Source organism: Gouania willdenowi, chromosome 4, assembly GCF_900634775.1.
Source record: "Gouania willdenowi chromosome 4, fGouWil2.1, whole genome shotgun sequence".
In the NCBI taxonomy this organism is placed as follows: domain Eukaryota; kingdom Metazoa; phylum Chordata; class Actinopteri; order Blenniiformes; family Gobiesocidae; genus Gouania; species Gouania willdenowi.
In genome coordinates this window covers 41,146,511-41,160,235 of record NC_041047.1, presented here as the reverse complement: position 1 = coordinate 41,160,235, position 13,725 = coordinate 41,146,511, and the positions used below count along the sequence as shown (strand labels likewise).

General features: G+C 40.2%; 1 protein-coding gene across 3 annotated transcripts in view; it reads left to right on the top strand.

Moving 5' to 3' along the window:
- Positions 1–13,725, top strand: part of LOC114462065 (zinc finger protein 664-like) — a 34,168-nt gene that overhangs the window by 298 nt on the left and 20,145 nt on the right. For all 3 annotated transcript variants that reach the window (XM_028444669.1, XM_028444671.1, XM_028444670.1), the window contains exons 2-3: positions 11,430–11,495; positions 11,604–11,661. The gene's annotated coding sequence lies outside the window, so the exon portion shown is untranslated. The remainder of the gene's footprint in view (positions 1–11,429; positions 11,496–11,603; positions 11,662–13,725) is intronic.

Below are 13,725 nucleotides of genomic sequence, written 5' to 3'. Positions count from 1 at the left end.
CGGGTGATTCAGGATATATGGGTCTGATATTATTGGAAATGTTCATATAGATATTTTACGTATGGTACTGTTCATTTACAAGTATATCTATGCTACACATGGTACTGTTCATATAGAGGGTTTTCACGGCGCGTCATCAACCCGGAAGTCGCCATTTTGGAGATAAAGCAGCAGGTCTACAAACAGCACTTAGACAAGAAAATCCCGAATTTCGAGACGAAACGGCGAACTATTGCCGTGTTTTTGGCTGTATCAATCGGTCAAACAGTGAGACACATTTGGAGTTTTATAGATTGCCAAAAAACAAACAACAAATCAGGGAGAACAATGTCAGAAGTTATCAGAGGAACGGAGGCGCTTGGGGCTAGCAAAGCTAAACCTGGATCTAAGAGGCAAAAATCTGGACAATATCCAAATTTGTGTGGCCCATTCCTTGTCAGGTAAGTAAATTGTTGTTTGCAAGAACTCTTAACTAATTTTCTAGTGTGATGATGATAATATAATTCATATCAATGCCAAAACGACCTGTCATAAGACCAGTTTCTTCCCCCAAGCTGTCACTCTAATGAACGCTGAACAGCCAAAGAGTGTGAAATGACCCTGGAACTAAATTGTAACTGGGAATGTACGTACACGTATATTATATAATTTAAAATTACATCTACGCACACTCGGTAATGTAAATACTGGAAAAGATAATCACATGTTCAGATTTTTGCCTCGTAGATCCTGGTTTAGCTTTGCGAGCCACAAGTGCCTCCTTCTTCCCTCAGGCTGTCACTCTGATCAACACTATACAGTCAAAGAGTGTCAGACCTGTTTCTGTTACTGTGAAATAACCTGGAACTAAACATATCAACCCTGGAACAACCCGTCACTGTGAATGTTCATGGACATAACTTTTTCATTTAAATGTTCACCTATTTGCACTACTCATCAATGCACTACTGCACTATTATCTTATTATTATTATTATTGTATTCTTATTTTATTTCATTATTATTATTATTATTATTATTATTATTATTATTATTATTATTATTACTATTATTATTATCTTGTTATTTTTTATTTAGTTTGCACATATTAGTCTAACTACTCTTATATTTATGTTTATACTTCTTTTTTCTTTTTATTTTTCTCTATTCTATTTATTTTTCTTTATTCTAGTTGATTGTTATTATTTAATGTTATACTACCTGTGAGAGCACAGGTCACCAAAAGAAATTCCTCGTGTGTATTCATTCACCCCTGGCCAATAAAGTTGATTCTGATTCTGATTCCTTTCCTCTGATAACTTGTGAGATTGTTTTCCCTGATTTGTTATGATTTTTGGCAATCTATAAAATTACAAATACACGTGCTGTTTGTAGACCTGCTGCTTTATCTCCAAAATGGCGACTTCCGGTTTGATGACACGCCATGAAAACCCTCTATAGATCTAAGATACATACAGTATGCTACTGATTGTTAAGGCTAGGGCTGACTTTAATCCCTATTCTTGGGTGCCTATTCGATTTAAATTGTGATTTCACAAGTAATGCGATTCTACAGTGACGATTATCACAATTTTATTTTCCTTATCCAAACATTAGTTGAATCCTACACTCCTAGAAATTTGTCACAGTTCATATACATATACAAAATAGGGTTGTTGTCAACCAAGGAAATGGTTGGTCGACCAAGACAAGAAGTGAATGAGAAAAAAAAAAACGGAGAATGAATGAGCAGGTGCAGAGGAGTACAAGGAGAAAGAAACAAATATTTTGTTTTGTTTTTTGTGGTGACGATTTGCTTTTAAACACAAACCATTTATGATCTGAACCTTATTCAAGCTTTGACCAGAACCCAACAAAGCAAAAGTGAAACCTACAGGTCTGACATACATTAGGTATTTATATCAGAGACAGACCTGAAACCGACAATTAAAACCTATATTTTCCTCATACAAATGACATATTCACGTTTGTGTTAGTGGTAAGCCTGCTTTTATTAATAAACTGTTGATGTCAACATCAGATTAGTGCTCTGGGAAACAAACGCACGTCAAACACAGGTGTGCAGTGCACCCCGCTGTTTCAGAGACAGCAGTGGATCTATTTACATAATCTACGTATCAAATATAAGGATAATCCAAGTTCTTATGCAGAAAAATTTATTTAACAGTGGATGCTTGTTTCAAGCCTGTCTGAATTTGTTCCCGCTCTGCTCTGAGGACAGTCCACTGCGCACTCAGTTTTTTTTTTTTTTTGCAGCATACACTTACACAGGTGTTGCTGGACATAGAATCATGTTTAGGCATTAAATACATTATATTGATATTTAATCCATATCACCTATATAATTGCATTGCATTTTTTTTTTTTTTTGGTATTGAAATAAGGGTGTGCGATCTGATGATATTAGATCGTTAAGGATTACAACATGAGGACGATCTCCCAAATCAAAGAGATCGTAGAACCGTCTGTAGTTCAGATTTTAACCCACACGGTGCCGTGTCTGCGTCATATGTCTGTGATCCATACACCGAGCATCCAATGGTTTTTGTTCTCTGCCAAATCACACCATTTGCTAGTCAGCATGTCAGCGTTACAGACATTACAGATTATTTAGCGCTTAAACGGGGCAGAAGTACGCTCTGCTCCCCCTTCCCCCCAATGTACGGACACAGAGTTAGTGCTGCTTCCTCCGTGTTAGCGCCTGTCTGTCAGAGGTTCAGTGCAGATGTCTGTCTGTCCTGTAAAACGTTATTAGTTCTGAGTGTTGAAGCACTGACATATGTTTGAGAAAACACTGCATGTGTTTCTCTTCTATAACTAACTCTGTCGCTGCGCTGTAGCAGAGAATCAGAATCAACTTTATTGACCAAGTAATGTAAGTTAAACACACGAGGAATTTGACTTGGTGAACTGTGCTTTCTCTAATAGTGTAAACATTAAATAATAACAATCAACTAGAAAAAAAATATAAACTGTAGTTAGACTAATATGTGCAAAACTAAATAAAATAACAAGATGATAATAATAATAAGATAATTGTGCAGTAGTGCATTGATGAGTAGTGCAGGTGAACATTTAAATTAAATAGTATGTACATGAACATTCTCAGTGACAGATTGATCCAGGGTTGTTATGTTTAGTTCCATGGTTATTTCACAGAACAGGTCTGACACTCTTTGACTGTTTAGTGTTGATCAGAGTGACAGCCTGGGTGAAGAAACTGTTTTTATGGCGGGTTGTTTTGGCGTGCAGTGATCTGTAGCGTCTGCCAGAGGGGAGGAGTTTAAACAGATTGTGTGCAGGGTGTGAGGGGTCTGCAGTGATGCTACCTGCCCGTTTCCTGACCCTGGACAGGTCTAAGTCTTGGATGGAGGGCAGATCGACACCAATGATCTTTTCTGCAGTCCTGATTATCCTTTGTAGTCTGTGTTTGTCTAGTTTGGTTGCAGATCCAAACCAGACAGTGATGGAGGTGCACAGAACAGCTAACGGGGCTATTTCCATATTCTTAAAGAGACAGTGTCCTGAATGTGATTTATTTGACGAAACAACCAAAGTTGGCAGCCCTAATACAATACAACAAATTTGTACAGAACTGTTAACGTTTGTTCAAGCTAGTGCTTGAGAGTGTCAATGTTTTTGTGTAGGAACAGCAGCTGGTCAACATGCTCAGCAGTTCTCCAAAAGAGAAATGACAATGTCTCCAGCACTAGAAAACACACGTTTAGCGGAAATGCTTGTCCCTATATGCACAGGTACTGCCTCGCCAGCTTTGCAAGAAGAGTATACTCACGGTGATGTTCTTTCCACCAGTCTTAAGGTTTTTTTCAGTTCAACAATTGGCAAAGGAGCTGCAGTGTTGTAATATTTATGAAGTGTCCATTTGTACGGTTCCCGTACTGACATCCCCCTTTGCTATTGTTACGTTTATCGAAGTACACGTACGTAGCTTCTTAGGGTTAGGTTATAACCCTACTGTATATTGCAACCATTTTTAGGGTTAGGTTTATTGATTATGGGACTCGATGAAACACCCTGAACAGTCGTCGGACCATTCAGTTTGGAATAGGGAGTCAAAGGCAAGGCACAGGCCAACGTATGTCATCCAGGTTTCACCACACCATGTACATTCATCAGAGAGGTTTGTGGAAGTGGGTTAGGTTTACAGTTAGGTTTAGTCTTTGTCACGTTAAACTGGCCAATGACTGACCTACCAGGTGACTTAAACTGGCCAATGAGGGGCGCTGGGCACGGATAGCCACTGCCTAATATTTAACCTCCTATTCTGCAATGTCAACATCTGACTTTTCTGGTTGTACCGGATCCTAGATCAAATCTCCAAAAGTGTTGCAGAGTAATTCAACCAATGCACCGCTTCTTTTAGCAGGTGGGGTTCCCTCTTAGTCCAGTCAGTTCTCAGTTTCCTCAGCTGATGCACTATCACAGCGTTCATCAAGGTCCAACCTTTCCACTTGTTTCTATAATGAATACACACAAATTAAATGTTCCACCTTTGACAGCTTTAACTTATTTGATTTAGTAAGGTTACACACACACACACACACACACACACACACACAATGTTACCTCTATCATTTATATTTTATTTACAGTACCTAGTGTTAATGATGCTCAGTGACTGCAGTTTTAGCGATCATTCTTGCAAGTGTTTCTTGCTTCTTCTCTTCATGCAGGAACGGCAGTGTTTTAAAACATGGGTCGGACAGCTGCACTGAACCTTCGACAGACAGCCGCTAGCACAGAGAAAACAGCACAGCAACGTGTCTGTGCACTGGGAGGGAGGGGGAGCAGAGCGTACTTCTGCACTGTTTAAGTGCTTAATACTTGTTCAGTGTGTGCCTATAGCACTGACTAGGGCTCTAGTCAACCCAGGAAATGGTTGGTCGACCAAGACTATGGCTCACGTAGCGATTAGTCGACCAAGAACAGGATGAGGAGGAGAGAAAAAAAGACAGAGAAATATTTTGTTTTGGTTTTTTGTGGTGCCGATTTGCTTTTAAACACAGACCATTTATGATATGAACCTTATTCAAGCTTTGACCAGAACCTGACAAAGCAAAAGTGAAACCTACAGGTCCGACATACATTAGGTATTTATATCCGTACCCGACTTAAAACCAACAATTAAAACCTATTTTTTCCTCATACAAATGACATATTTATGTTTTGTTTTAGTGGTAAGCCTGCTTTTATTAACAGACATCTGTTAATGTCAACATCAGTGCATGGGGAAACAAACGCACGTCAAACACACAACAGGTGTGCAGTGTGCCACGCGGCGCCAGAGACAGTGGATCAATTAACATAATCCACGTATCAAATATAAGGATAATCCATGTTCTTGTGCAGAAAAAGGATTGATTCAAAAGTAGATGTCTTAATTTGTTCCCTCTCTGCTCTGATCTGCTCTGAGGACAGTCCACTGCGCTGTCAGTTGAAGCGCAACACTTTTTTTTTGCAGCAGCACAGCACGCACTTACATAGCGGTTGCTGGACATAGCATCATGTTTTGTCATTAAATAAATTATATTTGACATTTAATCCTTATCACCTATATAAATGCATTGCATTTTTTTTTTAAACGGCATTGAAACTGATACCATTGCTGGTCGACCAATGAAAATCTTGGTCGACCACGACGGCATCAACCAATTAGTCGACTAAACGACCAAAGTTTGCAGCTCTAGTGCTGACATGAGCCTGACTTGCAAATAGTGTGATTTGGCAAAGAAAAAAACTTTTGATGTGCTGTGTATGGATCACAGACATATGGCACACAGAAACGGCACCACAAGGGATAAAATATGAACTACAGATGTTCATGATTCAGTAGATCGTCATCATGTTTTTGTCCTTAACAATTTAATATCGTCAGATCGCAAACCCGTAGTTGTAGGTTACTAAAGCGGGGTCTTTCTCCAAGATGTTCCCCACGGTTGCGACGGTGTGAAGCAGCTCCACTATATTTGCCCCTGTGTGAGATTTGTGCATGGCCCTTGTCTGGAGAACGTGGGAAAATAATGACCAATCATCAGTGATGTAATGGGCTGTGATGATAACGAAGTATTCAGTGGCTTGGGAGGTCCAATGCGTCGCAGATAAGAGTGACTCGTTCAGCCCCCCTCAGCTTTTCTTTCAATTCCGACACCACCTCGTTGTAGATTTGAGGAATTGCTGTCTCTGAAAAAAAGCTTCTGTGACGGTTTCACGTACCGCGTCTCCAAATTATGAAGCATGTTTCTGAAGCCAGTATTTTCCACCACGCTATATGGTCTGAGGTCTTTGTAGATAAAATATGCAATTGAAGTCGTGCTAAGTCATGCTTTGTCTGAACCGCATGGGAGTTTATTCAACATTCCATCCAGGATCCTTTGGTCTGCTGCTGGGTGTCTTGCTTGCTCTAGCTTTATGACCGGATGGTGACGGACAAGTGCATTAATGTTGGTTGTGTTACCACAATACGCTACTTGTCCGAAGCAGAGTTTGCATACGGCTTTGGTCATGTGCAAATCCGTTCGCCCTGGAATCGAGTAGTGGTGAAACAATACATCGATCCACATCGATTAATTAATTAATTATCCAATTACATTGATGCACAATGAAAACATTGATAAACATTGTCATCTTTAAAATACGCCTTTATTTTGAAATTCACATAGTACCACCATTTCCTGCATGGGGATGGTGGTGTAATGTAGCAAATACCACGCGACAACAAAGGCTTGGTACCCCTGCTGCCACCCCAAATGTATTTGGGGTGGCAGCAGGGGTAGCAAATGTATTTGTCAACAATTGTCAGTTACGTCATCACCATCTTCTTCAAGCTGTGGATGGGGCTAGATATTGTTTTTCATGAGTGGCTCATCCCACCATTTATACATGTGCTCAGAGCTGTATGCATGTTACAGATGTGATTAGAGGGAGATATATCATCAAAAACATTCCCACTGGTAAGAATATGTTGCTGTTACCGGGACCTCAGCGCTCTTACCAGGAGGGAGCTCAGCGTTGTTGACCCTGCTCACACGCGTAGTTCTGCTCGTCACAGTCTTCCTGAAGCAGTGATGAGCAGCGACACATCACGCACCGCTACTTGGTTAAAACCAGACACCCACCCAACAAAGCGAACCAGTCTAAGTTCCTCCATCAGATCCACCCAAAGTTCCCACAACCACGGTGACAGAGAGGAGCCTGCAGCAACACTTATCAACTGGAAATAATACTTAAGCTAAGCTAACCCACCGACACATAAGACTGGGCTAAGAGCTAACGCTAACCACTTCATGAAAGGAAGAGACTAGTAAAAAGTCCACATCTTACTGTCATTAAACCACAAAGGAAACAGATTTATTTATGGTCAGATTTATCACTTGTATGGAAAGATAAAGGCTAGCATGTCACAGGTCGTGTAAAATAAATTATTGCATAAAACTATCATCACTATTCATCCGTCTTAACTTGTGAAATTTAATATTTTTAATTATAGTTTATGTGTTCACAGACAAAGCTGGCCCCATTAGACAATAATGTAAATACTGTGATTATTATGCCAGAATATCTCATTAGTAATGCTCTCAGTATGTTAATGAATAAATCATCAAGTATGATCTGGTTTAATTATAGGAAATGAGTGAGATACTGTATTTACCAACCATAACTTTATGTAACTCATTATCACTAAATGTGTAAATATTATTTTCTGAAGTAGATTCTAGTGATGATGTATTCAATTTAATTTAGTTTGTGAGTAACCTGCTTACATTTTAAGTTGGGAATTGTTTTATTTTTATTATTTATAGTTTTTATTTGTCGTAGTTTGACCCAAGCCAAGTTTACGATTGTAGCATTATAGAGCAAATAATTGTACGAGTTGTCATCTGATTAGTCGATTATTTGTTTTAGTAATCGATGACTAGTCGACTATTAAAATAGTCATTAGTTGCAGCCCGAGAGCCAACCGCTATAAAACACCAACGAAGACGACGCGGAAGTAACCCGAGAGCAAAGCAAGGAGTCAAGGAGAAAAGACAATGGGAGGGAAGAGGTAAAAATGATCTATATATCAGGAAGTGAAATAATAATGTAAACGTAGCACTATAATAGTGATGCTGATTTTAAGACGATAAGAATTGGGTTGAAGAAGGTTGTTTTGCTAGGGGTTTAGCACACACGTGAGTGCACAGACACACAAACTGAGAACTGATACTTTCAGTATTCGGTCCGTGCTTGTAAATGGGTTAATTTATACTAACGCCCCACAACAAACAGCATCTGTTCATGTAAATAAACAGGACTACTGAATAACAAGTGTGTGGAAGTCCACTTGAGATATTTATTTAATATTAAAGAAGAAAAAACCATATATGTAGCATTATTATCTGTGTGCCCTTCGTTCTTTGGTTATTCCTTTTTAAAACCAAATCAAAACCAAACTAATAAACCATGTGGTTATTTTTATTTTACACAAATTCATCATATGCCCCTTAAAATACATTTTTATGCTTAGGTATATAACAGTGTGGCATCATTAACATGTCAATGTTAAAATAATAATATTATTAATAACATCTGGTTACAGTTTGTTACAATGAAATCAACTGTTTTTAAAGCCATATTTTTGTAGTATTAAACACATATTGCATCGTAATAATTTAAATAAAACTACTTTTTATCACTCATACAATTCAAAGTCTAACACTTTGTTAAATGTTACAGAATGGTGTTTATACTGTTTATTTAATGCCTGATACCTGAAAAGTCATATTTCAGTTGTTTTTTGGGAGTTGATATACATGTAAATTATTGTGTGAGATGGGCATATGATATCACATATCAATCGCAGGCTTGTGAATCGAATCGAAATCGTATCGTGACAGATGTAGTGATATCGGCAAACATGGTCTCATCATCCAAACATGTCGACATTGTATCGTGATGAAGCTGGTGATTTACACCCCTAGAATCGAGAAAACCCCAAAGTATGTCCATACTTCAGATTTAAATCGCACAGGTGCTGGTCAGCAAGCATCTTGAGTCTCGAGCTTTAAAAGCTAAAGACCAAGTCAAAAACCTTGGTGTTCTGATTGACTCAGATCTGACATTCAGCAGTCAGATCAAATCTATCTCCAGCAGACTGGACTATTGTAATGGTCCTTTGAGCAGAATCCCCCAAAAGAGCATCAAACAGCTACAGCTGGTTCAGAAAGCTGCAGCTTGGGTCTTAACCAGAACAAAGAGGTCAGAATAAATTACTCCAGTTTTAAAATCTTTCCCCTGGCTCCCAGTCAGCCTCAGAATAGACTTTAAAGTTCTGCTGCTGGTGTATAAATCTGTGAATGGGTTTGGTCCAGAATACATCAGTGAGATGTTAGTCAAGTATGAACCCAGCAGGTCTCTCAGATCCATGGACACAGGTCATTTGCTGTGCAGCAAAGAAGTGGAATAAACTGCCAGCAGAGCTGAATTTAGCATCCATTATGAATAGGGTTGGGCATCGTTTGGATTTTAACTATTCTGATTCCGATTCTCAATTTCGATTCCTGTTCTAAACTATTCTCGATTCTTTGAGTTGTGCAGGTCACAGATTTCACAGGATAATTTTTTAATTTGAAAAAGCCTTTACACAGGCCATTTTTATGAATTCACTTAGTTGATATAATTTAATTTGGTTGCTGTAATGTAACTAGGGTATTCAATTAGAAAGGTCCCCAACTGTAACTGTAAAAGTAAAACTTGCTGAAATAAAACTACAAACAAGTTGTCATCAGTCTATAAAACAAAGAGCTACAGCCCAGGTAGATGTGAAACTAAATAAAACATTTTTACCAGTGATTAGTTCCTATCTCCCTTCTGCTCCGTGGTCCAAACTGAAACCGTAGCCAGACACACAGACACATACACACACACACACACACAATACAGTCGCGTTCTGAACGCATCTTATTCAAACCCTGCGGAAATAAACAGAGCAAGCCGCGGAAACAAACTAGTGCGGGTATATAGGAATCGAAAAAACTAATCGAAATGCAAACATCTTCGTAACGGTTCTGGAACCGGACGTACGGAACTGGTTCCTATTTGGAACCGGTTCTCGGTGCCCAACCCAATTTGTGAACGATTTTAAATCAAAGTTAAAAGCACTCTTTTTCTCTACTGGGTATGATTGAGAGGGAGATTTTTGGTCATGATGTTGATGTAATGTGGTTGTTGATGATTATAATTTATTTTACTGATGATTTTAAAAGTAATTATTGATTTTAAACTGTTGAATGTTTTCTGTTGCACTTTTTGAGGCACATTGAGCTGTTTTGTGTATGAAATGCGCTACAAATAAATTTGCCTTTGCCTTGTCTTTAATCTCGGGTGTCAATTTGTCCCCCATCTTTGTCTACCAAAAGGGAAATCACAGCTGCGGCAAGTCTTCCTGTTTGCAATCACTTGTTGGTGCATTTCCGCCACCCAGCGGTTGGCCACGAAAATGTGAAAAATACAATAAGAAAAAAATCTTTTCTGGGAAGCAGAATTGATTTTAAATAGCAATAAATTGTAGGAGCCTATTTTCCCCATCCTTACTGTTCATATAGAGCTATGCTACACACGTTACTGTTCATATAAATCTATGCTACATACATTACTGTTCATATATATCTAAGTTATGTTCCTGTTCATAATAATAATAATACATCTGTTCATAATAATAATACATCAATTTTATATAGCGCTTTATCATAGACACTCAAAGTCGCTTTACAGAATTAAGGCATTATTCTTTCACTCCACACATAGTGGTGGTAAGCTACTGTTGTAGCCACAGCTGCCCTGGGGCAGACTGACGGAGGCAAGGCTGCCATAGTGCGCCATCGGTCCCTCCGACCACCACCAACACTCACTCACATACAATGCCCAAGGACACAATGACAGATACCACTGGGGTGACTGTCAACCACTGTGGCACCTGGAATTCTCAGTGGTCTCCCATCCAACTACTAACCAGGCCCGGAGGTGCTTAGCTTCCGAGATCTAACGAGAACGGGCAATGACAGGCTGGTATGGCCACATATAGATCTATGCTACACACAGTGCTGTTCATGTAGATCTATGCTATACAAATAAAATGTATTATTATTATGCTACAAATGGCATTGTTCATATAGACCTATGCTACATACGTTACTGTTTATATAGATCTACTATATGCTCTATGGTAATGTTCATTCAGATCTATGCTACATACATTTTTTTTTCATATAGATCCATGCTACATATGTTCCTGTTCATATGGATCTATGCTCTTTTACATGTGGTAATGATTACAGTTGCCTGTCTCTGATCTATCCTTACATGTCTACAGTAAGCTTTTGATTCCATGTTGAATTTTGCTTAAATCTTTTTCTCTGTGAATAATTGCAGTTAATAAAGGAGATCATGACTGAGCAAAGCCAGGAGGCAAAGCAGACTGACAGAGAACCTGAGGAGGTAGCATCACAGATCTATGACCATGTTTACTGCACACTTCTCTAACCTACATATTTCTAGCTGCTTACACTCATCATTTACTGATTAAATATATTTACTGTTTCCCAGAAACTGGAAATAAAAGCTTTGTTCCAGAACAAGAGGATTTCAGCCAACGTCCTGTGTGGTAATCAAGTTTACTTTTATTTTGAAAAGGATCTTAAATTACTATAATCTTTGCTCTTCACCTGTTCATATTGTGCTGTGGGCCAACACTGCAGTGATAAACACATGAGAACTTCCACAGCTCCACAACTGAATATCTACACTTTATTAAGTCTCTACAGATTTTGTCAACATGTTCTGATTTTATTTAACATTTACTGTTGTATCACAGTAACATGTTATTATTAATGACTCTGGTGTTCATGTAAAGGAGGCTGCTAAAATCTTTCCTAATCTATTGATGGGAATGTCTGCTGTATTTTGCTCACTCCACAGGAAGTCAGAGGCTAATGTCCTTCCAAGGTCAAAATGTTCTGTTCTGTTGTGTGGGACAAGATGCTTGTTTCCCTCGTTGCATACATCTTAGGGTGCCAATGAGACTGTGGGGCGATCAATTCAGTTGTCAAGTGGGCGTCGTCGTTCTTGGGTGTTTTGCTGAACACCTCCACAGGGTTCAAAAGTGAATCCCAGCATCCCAGGTTCACCCCCTAGATGACATCAACTCAATTTGTAAAGCTCGCCTTGAATATCTCCATCTCCCCCAGTTCTTTCCAGGTTATCTTCCTCTTCTCCACTCCTTCCCATGCCATCCACTGCCCTTGCTTTGCCTGCGCCACAGCTTGTGCGCACCTTCCTCTTCCCGGCGTAGCTCCTGGACCACCAGCTTACGTCTCTGTGCTGGAGTGGCCTTGCTCCAGACTGGTGTGCTTGCCCAAAGACTGAGACCACTTCTCCTCTTTTGCTCGATGTCCCTGTGTCTGAGCACTGCCTTTGACTGCTCAGTTGCAGCCAGTTGAGTCCAGTTCATTCCGGTGGCCAGGATGTGGGCAGATTGGGCTACAACTGGATCACTTAAATCCAGTTGCATCATCTATAGTCTGACTTTGGCACACTTGTACTCCTCTGACCAATAACACACCATGGCAGCCTTGCTTCTTTTTTAAAAAACATTTTTTTACCTTGTCTGCACATGCCGAAGGTCAACACTATATGTAGTGCAATCTTTTTGCAACAGCAATGCTATTGTATTATTGCTGTTTAATAAATGATAATATTTTATTGTATAATTTTGACCATCACCAGCCCTCCATGTTGGAGGCCTGTCTGGTGTGAGCCCGGTCCATCTATACAGCGGGACATCGGAGAGGGTAGATGGCGCAGACGGGCACGCAGCACTGCGGGCCCCAGGGACGTGCAGAGCAGCATGGCTGAAAATCCACCCTGCGGCATCCCCGAACAATACCCATTTAGCAAAGCGGCACCCCCACCCCATAACCACAGCGGGGCACCAGCCACACCCCTCAGTGGTCCTGGGGGTGACCACTGCCGCAGGTTGGCCCACAGCGGCCTGCCCCGCCACAACGGGCAGTGACCCTGCAACAGAGACACCAGCGCCTATTGTACTGTGGACCAGCAGTGGTTCGGGTTGATCTTCCATGCCAATATCTCCCTCCTCTGGGAGAGTGGTATTGATGTCCTACAGACTGTGGTGTGTGTTCTGCTGTTAAACTTCCGTCGATTGACTCTGCTTGCTTCTCAGAAAGTAGCTGTCGATGCGACTTCCCTGTTGAACCTTTTTAAGGCACCCGTTCTTGCCCTGATGTATTTTTAGGCCTTGGGTGGAAGTAACCTTTGACCAACCACATACACAGCTCTGGAGTTTGCATCTTGTTGTAGCTGTTGGATCCTCAGGTATGCCGATCATCAGTCTCCTAGTCTGTTCCGTTCCTGTGTTCATTACTAAGTTGTCTGCCGATGAGCCATCTTAAGCCCCCACTCTGGCTCAGGGGGTATTTTCTTCTTAGAATTTTTGTAGCCATGTGTGGGTGGGACCCATGCACCATTTGTGCTGGATACCACCGCTATGGGTAGCTATACCCCCCGTGGGGTTTATTCCCTCTTGTCAGCTGTCTTTTTATGACATAAGAAAGTCTTTCCCTTGTTGCTAGCTGCCCTTTCACAGCAGTTACTGTTTCACCTGATGATCAGTTCTGTTGTGTAGGATAAGATGTTAGTATCTCTTGTT